The following is a 12,415-nucleotide window of genomic DNA, read 5'->3' on the forward strand; positions in this document are numbered from 1 at the left end:
CCCCCTGACCCTTACTAGTCCTGTAACTTTGGGCAAGTGACTTAACGTATCGAAGTCTCAACTTCTTCATCTGTAAAATGGGCATCATAGTTTCCTCTTCACGGGGCCGTTGGGAAGCCTCAGTGAGAGAAAGACTCTTAACACAATGGCTGGTACTGTGGGTTCTCTATAAATGGACGTTCTTATTAGTGTGATGGCAGATATTATTTTAGATGATAGAGCAAATCCACATTGTCAAAAAGATGAATGCCACGTCACTTTTAAACAAATGTAATATTTTATTTATAGCAATAGCATCTCACATGCATGTGACAGAGAGCCATTTACGATGGAGGAGGGCATGGGACAGCCTCCCAACAGTCCTGTGCAAATGTGATATCCTGGCCTCTTGCAGCTGCTCTGTGACTCCAAGTTGGGAGGATTCACACTCCAGGAGACCAGACCAGATGACTGAGATGTCCATTCCCAGCTTAGGTGCTGGCAGCAGCCCCATGTTCAGCTTGGTAAAGCTCCCTCCAACAGAAGGTAAAACGCACCAAGTCAATAACTGCCGAGAGCTGGGAATCAGAGACAGAAAAGCTGGTGTTGTCAAAGTAGCAGAGAAGTTAAGAGCACACACTCACTTCCTGGTTTTTCCCAGTTTTTTCCACTGAGTAGCAGTCAGGGAAGCCACAGGGCCTGGTGAAATCCTAGCCCGGCTCTTCCTCCGGCCCCCATTCCCTTTCCACAACTCTAGTAATTACAAGAACCATTTCCTGAACACCTTGTGCCGTGCTCTGGGCTTCCCACGTGCTACTGGACGTTCATCCTCACCTCACCCGTTCCCTGCTCCCCCAAGGTAAGCGTTACCATGTGCAGTTTTCAGATGAGGAGACCCAGGCACAGAGAGGGTTAAGTAGCTCTCCTGAGTTCACACGGGTGACACTGTACATGTCTGAGTCCTTGGCCCCCTCTCCTTGGCTCAGTGTCCTCTGTCATACCCTGCCACTCTTCCTGGCTTGGCAAACTCTGTCCAGTTCCACTTTCTCTGAGAACTGAAGCAGGATGCCTCACCCCCAGGAGGCTCCCACCCTCTCTCCCTGCCACTCCCTGCTTTTTCCCAGAGGCTGCCTGTGGCCCACCGCGGGACAGGTGGGGAGGAAGGCATAAACACAGACTATTTGGTTCTAAGCTCTTTGATTACAGTCCCTGGTATACACATGACCTCGAATTATCTACCATATCATCTCCAACCCCAGCAACTTCTCTCAGGCAAAGAGAGGGAAACCTCTGAATCTGTTCTCTGTCTCCAGAGAACTGGAGGATATGATATTGGCATGGAGGAAACATTGGAGAACATCTAGTCCAACCCCTCATTTTAGAAATGGGGAAACTGAGGCCAAGAGAGCAGAGAGGCTTGCCCACAGAACACTCTGACAGCTCCTTTTGGTCCTGGAGAAGCCCATAAGTCTAGGCTGTCATGAGAAATAATTTTTTTAAATGACTATGACAACAATAGTGACATCCAATAAGACATCGGAGGGCCAAGCAAATTCCTAGCGCTTTGCTCTACATCCATCAACAGGACAATGTGCGTCTCACAGCTAATCAGGATATATCTTGGCCTGACCCTTCAGTCAGGGTCAAGTCTGCCTTGCGTGGATGCATAGAGGTCTCCTCTGCCTTGGTGTCTTATTCTCATTTCTTTTTAGACTCCTTTTTGTACTCCTCTCCCCATTGGTCTAGGGATCAGTAAGGACTACTTGCCCTGTAGCTCACCTTCAGAGTGAATGTCTTCTTGTTCTTGCTGATATGGAGCTCCTCTCATGGAAGAACTTTGACATCTTTTGCCAGGAGACCACCTCTTTCCCAGGAGTGAGGATGGGGGAAACAAAGGCCACACCCAGGCCATGCAGTAGACAGTTTGGGGGTACCCGCTCCCTCCTCTGGGAATGCATTTCCCCATCCACAGTGGTGGCCCTCACTTGGTACCCAAGTTGGTACTATAACTCTCACCCCACCACAAACACAGTTGACACCATCTGGAGTGGACACACCACAACCAAACTGGACTATCAGAATCTGGAATTAGAATTTGGGACATAACAGTTGTGATTGATTAACTGGGCATCTCTGAAGGCCAGTGCCACCATGGTGAGGCAGCTGTCTTCCACAGAGAAAGCCAATGAGACTCTCATTAAATGACTAGATGGGTGTGAAGAAACTCTGGGAGGAAAAGGCCGGGCTGACCAGGGAAGACTTCTGGATCTGTGGGGTTCTTTTGGATGCAGACCTCTCCTGGAGCTAGCTTCAGAAAAATAAGTTATAAGGGCAGGTATTTTTTGAGCAGTGAATGCCTTATAGAAGCAGAGCCCAAGTGGAGATGTTATGCAAAGGAGTAATTGAAGAAGCGCTCTCAGGAGAGATCCTGGAATTATCTCAAGGAGCCCCAGGGCAGGGATGCAGCTAGGCCTCAGAGTCAGACTAGAAGCAGGGCCTGAGTACTAAGGAAACCCAGGAAGTACTCTCATCTCTGCCCATCTGCTTCATTGCCCTGACTCACGTGAGAAAAGCATCTCTGCTTTCCACAAAATGCCTTTTACCAGCAGTGACCTGGACTCATTGTCTGTGGCCCTCATGTTAACTTAGGCAGATGCCTACCCTTTCTTTATCCAACTGACTCTAGCCGGAGTGGAGGTGGGTTTCCCCCATTCAGGTCCGTGCATCGAGATCGCCTGTTTGACTGGGTACTCAGTAGAAGGAGGAAGTGTGTTTGCTTGGTTTATCCCCAGTGTCAAATAGTGCCTGGCACAGAGCCAGTGCTTAGCAAATTTTTACTGAATTAATTAATCGGTAAGTGAGGGAAGCAAGAGATAAGTTTGGCCAGACAGAGTGAGTTGGGATGCCTCAGAAGGATTCAGGAGAGGGCTGCACTTTGAATTTCAAGAGCTGCCGATCCTAGCGTCTTCTGAACGCCCCGGGCAGGAACGTGTGTGTCCCACTGTTTTAATGAGAACTTAAAAGTATGGGTGCCATACAATCACTGTCAGCTCAGTCCTAACCCACAGTTTATATGTTTCCACATCGTTTGAATTCCTAGAAGGCCTGATTCGATAATTGTGCCCCATACATGCCAATCAAATGCCTAGCAGGGTGAGCTTTGGAAAGGGTCCTGATTCTGATTTCCCCTCCGTCCAGCCTCCCAGGTTAGATTTTCAAGGAAATTGCAAAAGCACCCAGATACCCTTCTTCCTTCTGCCACGCCTGTCACTGCTGTCCACAGCTACACAGAGCTGGCCCTATGACAGTGGCACTTTAAATAATAAAAACTAAAATTGTAATTATAGCTACCACTTTGGGGGTGCTTACTGGCCACTTTATTATTTCAGTTGAGTCTTGCAACTACCTCCAAGTTAGGTATAATCTTCAATGTCACAAATAAATAAACAGTCTCAGAAAAGGTAAGTAACCTGATTAAGGTGTCACAGCTGGGTGAGTGGTAGCCTGGGATTTGAACCCAGGTCTGTCTCCAAAGTCCAGGCTCTTTCTACAGCCAAAGTGAAAGCCAAGGGGAAGATAAAGCCTTTCCATACCTTCCATTCACGATCGGGTATTATTTCTCTTCATCTTGACAATGTTAGGGCCTGAAGTTGGGCCCTTCCCTGTACATTTCATACAATGTTTTATGAAAACTCAGTGTTTCTTTATGTGGAAAGTATCTGGAGTTGTTTAAGAAATGTAATCCTGTTTTAAGAAAGGTTGTACACTGCTGTGCTTTACAAATAAAAGGTAATTCATAAAACCCCTTAAACACACACCAAAAAAACCTTTGACACACTGCTATTTTTGCATCCTTTGATTCTGTATCCACATAGAAAGTTCATGTTTTTTGTTTTTTCCTTATTGATTATTTACTTACCGCTTTTCTGACTACAAGCCCTGTGCCTGGTGTGAAGGGCGTCGAGGTGAATCAGTCATAGACTCAATCTTTGCAGGGCCTGTGGCTAAGGAAACAGACAATTACAATAGGGTGTTATAGGAACTAAGAAAGAGGAAGCTCAGGGTGGGGATGGGAGGAGAAGCTGGGGAGCAGCCTCCAAGAAGACTGCAAAGGAGATGAGCTGGGCCTTGGAGGAGGCCTCCCTGTGCTTCAGTTTCTTCATCTGATATCTGTGTCTGCCTCCAAAAGCTGTGGGAAAATGAAGTGAAATTATCAACTGCTTGCTGCAAGCCCTGGGGCATAGCAGGGCCTCTGTAAACAGAAGCTGGTATCATTTACAGGAAGCCTACAGGTAAAGACACGGAGGAGTTTAAGAAGCGTGAGCTTGTGCCACCGTGTCTGCAATGCAAGGTACCAGACTGAGTTACGAAAGATGAGGCCACACAGCAAGATGACAAGACAGCAAGAGGACAACTAGTCATAGGTGCCTGCTCCGGGCATTATCTCCTTCAAATCTGACAGCAGTTCCTCAGATGGGAACTACTCTCCCTCCCAGTTCACAGATGGAGAAACTGAGGCTCAGAGAAGTGAAGTCCCTCGTTCACATGGCACAGCTGGGAAATGGCAGGACTGGGACGAGAATCCGGATTTCACTCCAAAGCCACGGTCTCCCAGGAGGGGCCGAGAGCAGGCCAGGCTGAAGGGATGGGGCAGCTGGGTCTCATGCAGCAGACCGACGCTGTTGTAGCCGGATCAAGAAGTTTCTGCGGAGGGGCACAGGGGCCTGCTGGCCTCTCAACCCTTGCCTGCCAAGGATTTAGCAGGAAGAGCTGGCTTTTGTTCTAGATGAATCAGCCCAGCTGTTTCTGAAAGCCCAGCCCCACTCTTCTGGGCTCAGCGGACCAGAAGGCATTCAGCTGTCCCAGCAGGTCACCAGTGGGGTGGGGGCAGGCAGAGCTGTGTGCACTGGACCGCACCATTTACAGAGAGTTATAGTTATCGCTCCAAGGAACAATGGGCTTTTCAGAGGTTGTGCTGCATCTTGGGCTGCAAGTTGTGGTAGAAACACAATCAGACCAGCAATGCATTACCTTCTTTGGGATTTGAGGAACTGCAAAAACAAACAAAAAGTCGTCCATAACAGCTGATTGGGTTAAGGTTTTCAACAAAAGTTGAACTCGTTCCTCTACTTTCCTGCTCCTCTACTTTCTCCTCCTCCTTTCCCTTGCCCGTATTCTTTTGTGCTTCTCTCTTTCTTTGTTTCCCTCTTCCTCCGCTTTCTCCTTTCTCACTGCTGTTTCAGCAGGAGCAGTGCTTCGCTGGAGTTTCCAAATAGCCTTGCCTGGGGAATTAGAACACCCGCGTGTTCTAATTCACCTGCCTCTTTCTTGCAGGATGATTCTGGGCAAGTCACTCACTCCTCTGGTCCTCCACTGTCTCATCGGCAAATCGGGACGATAGACGTAACCGCCTCTGAGAAAGGTTATACCTGGCTCATAAACCCAGGAGCTTTTCCAGCCCGGGCTTCTGCTGCACCGGCCCCAAGGAGAGCCAGAGGGCCTCTGTCTCTTAAGATCTAGTAAACTGTCCTTCAAAATGTTAGACTTCAGGTCAAGTGACTCTAGGTTGTCTTATTTTACAGCTGTGATTTGTAAGAATGTCTTCAAGGGCTTCCCCGGTGGCGCAGTGGTTGAGAATCCGCCTGCCGATGCAGGAGACACGGGTTCGTGCCCTGGTCCGGGAAGATCCCACATGCCGCGGAGCGACTGAGCCCGTGAGCCATGGCCGCTGGGCCTGTGCGTCCGGAGCCTGTGCTCCGCAATGGGAGAGGCCACAACAGTGAGAGGCCCGCATACCGCAAAAAAAAAGAATGTCTTCAAAAACTCACAGTGCAATCACTTCAGGTTTTTTCTTCTCAAATCAAAACCACCAACTTGAGAAACCTGTTTTCAGGTTTCAGCAAGAAACCCCGAGGCTGAAGCAGCCCCAGCAGGGAGAGGGTCTGCCCATGTCCACACCAAGCAGGCAATCTGGAGTTTTACTTTCTCCCTGGCACACAGTGGTGCTGTACTGACCCTGACCTCAGACAGATGACCCTGCAGATTCAGGTCCCTGAGCAGCTGTCCAGCTCCCATGCTGCTTAGCCTAGACCCCATGCTCAGTTTCTCACCCAGCCATTCTCCAAGGTCCCAGCCTTCCAGTAGCGAGGATATTAGGCGGGATGGATATATGAGTAACCCTATGAGGGATATAGTGAAAGCTATGATAATATTTATATGTACTAAAGACACTTGGTAATTATGAACCTAATCATAATCTAATGAGTCGAAATCACTTGTTTTGTTTCAAACTAAATACCATATTCAGCTCACTCCAGTCCCTTTTGAGTTCACGCACAGGCCAGGCTAATTGCCAATACTGAGATTAAAAGTAGAGCCATGGGGCTTCCCTGGTGGCGCAGTGGTTGAGAGTCCACCTGCCGATGCAGGGGACACGGATTCGTGCCCCGGTCCGGGAAGATCCCACATGCCGCAGAGCGGCTGGGCCCGTGAGCCATGGCCGCTGAGCCTACGCGTCCGGAGCCTGTGCTCCGCAGCGGGAGAGGTCACAATCTTGAGAGGCCGGCGTACCGCAAAAAAAAAAAAGTAGAGCCATGGTGAGTATTGTTTTTAGGTTGTTTGTTTGGGTTGCTCAGGGGAGGGGCAGTAGGAGAGCAATTTCTAGGTCGAAAAGGAGGAACGTGATTGCTACTAGGAAAAATTTTATGGAAAAACATAAGCGGGCGGATCCTATAGGGTCAAATCCACGTTCCTAAGGGCTTGTTTTTTCTGCACAAGTGTTTAGTTGAGGGAGTCAGAAGGCGGTGAGTACAAGTAATGAGGCCAGTGTTGTATTTGTTAATCGGGTCAGTATTAAGTTTATTATTCTTTTTCGGAGTGTACTGAAACTAACTGATTGGAAGTCAGTTGTACTAATTAATACTAAAAGAACCGTGAGCCTCATCAGTAGATAGATAGTAAAGGGATAGTCATACAACACCTACAGGATGTCAGTATCAAGCAGCAGCTTCAAAGCCGAAGTGGTGGTTGGATGTGAAGTGGAATTTTAATTGGCACAGGAAACAAACAACAAGGAAGGTAGACCCAATAGTTACATGTAGTCCGTGGAACCCTGTGGCTATGAAGAAAGTCGATCCGTAGACCCCATCTGAGACCGTAATACTCTGATGCTTGTAGGATTGTAAAATAGCTACCAAGAGTAATTGTAATAAAGAGGGCTTGAAGTATGTGTTTACGATTTCCTTCCATAATGCTGTGATGGGCCCAAGTAATGGACATGCCAGAGGCCAATAGCACAGAAGTGTTGAGAAGCAGTACCTCTAAGGGGTTTGGAGGGTGAACGCCTGTTGGTGGCCAGCACCCGCCTGATTCAGGGGTAGGGGTGAGGCGTGAGTGCTAGAAGGCTCAAAAGAAGCTGGTAAAAAAAGAGGACTTCTGAGACGATAAATAAGATTATTCCGTACTGAGGTCCCTTTTGGACAGTTGGTGTGTGGTGGTGGCCTTGGAAAGTGCTTTCTTGAATAACATCTCATCATCACTGATATATTGTTAGAGTATTAGTTAGTAGGCCTAGTATTAGTAGAATTATTGAGTTGAATTGAAATCATATGATTAGGCCTGATGTGTGAAATCATATGATTAGGCCTGATGTCACGAGAAGGGCTGAAAGGGCTCCTGTAAGGGGCCAAGGACTAGGGTTTACTATGCTGTGTGGTACGTGTGGGTTTGGTGGGTCATTATGTGTTGTCGTGCAGATATAAGCTTACCAAGAGGGTAGATACACAGGCTTGAATTATAGCAACGGCGAATTCGAGGACAGTGAGTAGGGTGAGAATAATGAATGTAATGAGAGCAGTGAACGTGCTGATGCTTATTAGCGCTACGGTTGTTTCTCCGATTAGATGTATTAATAAATGACCTGCTGTAATATTGGCCGTTAGTCGCACAGCTAGTGCTACTGGTTGGATGAATAGGCTGATAGTTTCGATAATGACTAGATGGGGATGAGGGGGGTGGACGTGCCTTGTGGTAGGAAGTGAGCTAGAGATGCTTTTGTTTTGTTGCAGAGACCTATAACCACGGCACCGGCTCATAGGGGGATGGCTACCCCCACATTCGCTGAGAGCTGCATGGTAGGTGTAAATGAGCGGGGCAGTGGCCTGAGAAGGTTGGTTGACCCAATAAATAGGATGAGCAACATTAGTAACAGTGATCAAGTCTGTCCTTATGATTATGGATGCTTATTATTATTGTTTTAAATTAATTAATTTATTTTGGCTGCATTGGGTCTTTGTTGCTGCATGTGGGGCTTTCTCTAGTTGCGGGGAGCGGGGGCTATTCTTCGTTGCGGTGCACGGGCTTCTCATTGCAGTGGCTTCTCTTGTTGCATGCAGAACACAGGCTCTAGGCGGGCGGGCTCAGTAGTTGTGGCTCGCGGGCCCTAGAGCGCAGGCTCAGTAGTTGTGGCGCACGGGCTTAGTTGCTCCGAGGCATGTGGGATCTTCCCGGACCAGGACTCGAACCCGTGTCCCCTGCATTGGCAGGCGGATTCTTAACCACTGTGCCACCAGGGAATCCCTTATTATTTGTTTTGATGTGAATTGGATTAGCCATTGTGGAAGGGAAATTATGCGATTGTTAATTAGTTGTTTTGATGTTGGAAATAAAATACTTGGGAATATAATAATTAGAATGACTGTGGGGAGGCCTATTATTGTTGGGGTCATGAAAGGGGCAAGTAAATTTTCGTTCATACTGTCTCTCAAGGGGTAGATTGTTTTTGCGCTCTAGTGAGTGTTGACTTTGGGTTGGGGTAGTAGGTAAGTTTTGAGATTTTTAGTTGAAATATAATAAATAGTGTTAGAACTATAGATGAAATGGTAATAAATCACATTGATATATCTAGTTGTGGTATGTCATTAAGGAGAATCTTAGCTCTCAGTCTTTAACTTAAAAGGTTTACACTAACCTAGCTTCTTAATGAGCTTATAGCATAGATGCGGATTATTTTTCAAACTATTTTAGAGGCACTAACTCAAAGACAATTGGCATGAAGCTATGGTTTGACCCACAGATCTCTGAACACTGTCCGTAATACAAGCCTGGTCGTGTTGACATTAGGGTTGTTTGGTTTAGGCGTCCTCAGATTGCATCTGTTTTTAGACCCGAGGAAGGTACGGCTCATGAGTGCAATACGTCTTCGGAGGAGAGTAGTATTCGGATTGTTATTTCTATAGGCAAAACTACTCAGTTATCTACTTCTAGCAGTCGTAGTTCTCCTGGTTTTAGGTCTGATGTTGGGATTATATAGGAATCAAAATTTAGGTCTTCGTAGTCAGTACATTCATAGCTTCAGTATCATTGGTGACCTATAGGTTTTACAGTAACAGATGGATTGTTAATTTCATCTATTACGTAAAGGCTTTGTAGTGATGGCAGGGCGATTAAGATCAAGATAATGGCCAGCAAGATAGTCCAGATAGTTTCTACTTCCTGTGCATCTACAGTGCTAGTATGTGTTAGCTTAGTTGTTATTATTAGTGAAATGAATATAAAGAACCAGGGAGCTGATAAAGAAAACAATTATTAGTGTGTGGTCATGAAAGTGTCGTAGCTCTTCTATGATGGGCAATGTTGCATCTTGAAAACCTAGTTGGAAGGGATATGCCATAGAGATATACAAGATTTCCACCTGTGACTTAACTTCAACTAAGTTATATAAAATTTTACTGATATCTCATTCATGGAGGAAGACATAGTGGCTGTGATGTTGGCTTGAAACTGATAAAAAAGGGTTCGACCCCTTCCTTTCTTGACTACTTTAGGTTGACGTAGGTTGGCTCTTCAAATGTGTGGTACAGTGGAGGACATCCATTGAATCACTCTAAATTTGTAGTAGTGAGTTCTACCGTTAGTACTTCTCGTTTGGATGCAAATGCTTCTCAGATAATGAAGATCATCAGCATGACTGCTGTTAATGAGATGAAAGAGCCTGTTGATGAACTAGTATTTCATGATGTATAGGCAACCGGGTAGTCGGAGGATCGTCGAGGCATATGCCAGATAAGCCTACAAAATGCTGTGGGAAACAGGTAATGGTGACACCCACAGATATGACTACAAAGTGAACTTTTGCTCATGTTGAGTTGAGTGTATATCCTGAGAATAGTGGGAATCGGTGTACAAATCCTCCTACGATAGTGAAAACAGCTCCCATTGAGAGCACTTAGTGAAAGTGTGTGACTGCATAGTAGCTATCATGAAGGACAATATCTAATGATGAATTAGCTAGGACAATGCCTGTTAGCCCACCGACCGCGAAAAGGAAGATGAAACATCATGGCCAGGGACCATTTAATATTACGTCCGTGGAGCGTTGCCAGTCAGCTGAACACTTTTACCCCGGTGGGAATAGCGATAATTATAGTGACTGATGTAAAATACGCTCGTGTGTCAACGTCTATACCTACTGTGAATATGCGGTGGGCTCATACGATAAACCCTAAGAACCCGATTGATATTATAGCTCATACCATACCCATATATCTGAAAGGTCCAAATCAAAATTTGTGTGCATTTCTGCCCTTTGGGACTCCTGACCTCCCCCCTTTCTTTTCTTTTTTTTTGTGTCTCCAGGTGCCCTACATGCCCCCCTTCAGGGATGAGGGAGAAACCTTTAAGCAGTTAAAGGTGAATTACCCAAAGAGGATCTTTAAGCTCATCTTTCCCTAGAGACGAAAAAGAAAAACATATAACTCTTCAGAGGGCAACCTGTCACACTCTTTTAAAGTATACAACTTAATCAGGGCATAAAATGCAATCAGTACAGTCTGGTTTTAGGGGACCCATGGAAAGCTGTGTGAACCTTAGGTGCTGAGGGCCATGGGTTGGCAAGCTCTACATTTTATCACCATCCAGACAAATTCCAAGCTTTTATAGCCTGGTATTGGTGGCCACACATGATCCGGCCTTGCTTTATCTTTGCAGCTCCATCTCATCCCCTCCTGCCTGAACCCTGTACCCCTCTGTCACTGAATCACCTGCTGATCTTCCGGCAGATCCTGCTTTCTGTCACCTCAACACCTCCAAAGCTTTGTACCCCAGTTCTCTCTCTCTTCGGATTGCCCATCTTGACATTTTCCTCCCGTTTAACCCTTTCTTATCTTTTCAGATTTAGCTTCGGGGGGAACCTCCTTGGCAAAGCCTTCTCTGACTCCTACATGGTATATTATACCAGCTGCCCCTCCGTGCTCCATCGGTCCCCTGAGATGCCTCTGTCATGGCACTTCCTGGACCATTCGGACAAAACAGATTCCCCTGTCCTGTTATTCTTCATCCCAGAACCCTGCTTAATTCCCTTACAGATGACGGTCATTTGTAACGATTTAGTTACTGGTTTGTATACTGTCTCCCTCACTAGACTATGAGCTCCCGGAGGACAAGGCCAGATATCTCATCCTCTACCACCTATGAAAGTGGCCGGCACAGCATCCTGGACAGAGCAGACCCTCAGAACACACTTATTAAATTGAATGGAAATGGCACTGATCACACTGTGTTATAATTATCTGTTTCTGTTTCCAGCTCTACCAGTGAACCCCTCACGGGCAGGGACAAAGTCTCATTCACTATTCTGCTCCCAGCGCTCAGCACAGAACTTGGCATATAATGGGACACTAGTAAATGTGGAATGAATAAATGAATGAATGAATTAAATGAATAGGGACTTCTCTGGTGGTCCAGTGCTTAAGACTCTATGCTTCCACCACAGGGGGCACGGCTTCGATCCCTGGCTGGGGAACTAAGATCCCGCATGCCACATGGCACAGCCAAAAATAAATTAAAAAAAAATTTTTTTTTAATGAATAAAGAGCAGAACCGACACGAAGGCAGGATGAACAAATGATCAAATAAAGGAATTCCAATAACCTTTCTGATACAACCAATTGATAGCTGTTACTTTCACTATTTGAAATAAACATAAACTTCCTCTCTGGATTCTGTCTGCTTTTGTACTACTGGAAAAAAAATTACAACGGAGTTGGTCAAGTCTAACCTTTAAAAAACAATCACCACAGGGCTTCCCTGGTGGCACAGTGGTTGAGAGCCCGCCTGCCGGTGCAGGGGACGCGGGTTCGTGCCCCTGTCCGGGAGGATCCCACGTGCCGCGGAGAGGCTGGGCCTGTGAGTCGTGGCCGCTGAGCCTGCGCGTCCGGAGCCTGTGCTCCGCAACGGGAGAGGCCACAGCAGTGAGAGGCCCGGGTACCGCAAAAAAAAAAAAAAAAGCAAAAACAATCACCACAGAAATCCAATGACTGGAGTAATGAATAGGCAAGACCTTGCTATCAATTTACATTAATTAGTAAGGCTAAGATACCCTCTCAAAATGTCTGCTTCCTTAACCTTCTAGATTTGTATCAAATATCACCCCTTGGTT

At 46.5% G+C, this 12,415-nt stretch overlaps 1 long non-coding RNA gene across 1 annotated transcript in view; it reads right to left on the minus strand.

Annotated features, from left to right (window-relative positions):
* Window positions 1-258: 258 nt before the first annotated feature.
* LOC136794724 (uncharacterized) overlaps window positions 259-12,415 on the minus strand; it is a 55,564-nt gene continuing 43,407 nt past the window's right edge. The window contains exons 6-7 of the long non-coding RNA XR_010841871.1: window positions 3,899-3,983; window positions 259-557 (exon numbers count right to left, since the gene is read on the minus strand). This is a non-coding gene — a long non-coding RNA (uncharacterized lncRNA). The remainder of the gene's footprint in view (window positions 558-3,898; window positions 3,984-12,415) is intronic.

Source organism: Kogia breviceps, chromosome 8 (assembly GCF_026419965.1).
Source record: "Kogia breviceps isolate mKogBre1 chromosome 8, mKogBre1 haplotype 1, whole genome shotgun sequence".
NCBI classification, from domain to species: domain Eukaryota; kingdom Metazoa; phylum Chordata; class Mammalia; order Artiodactyla; family Physeteridae; genus Kogia; species Kogia breviceps.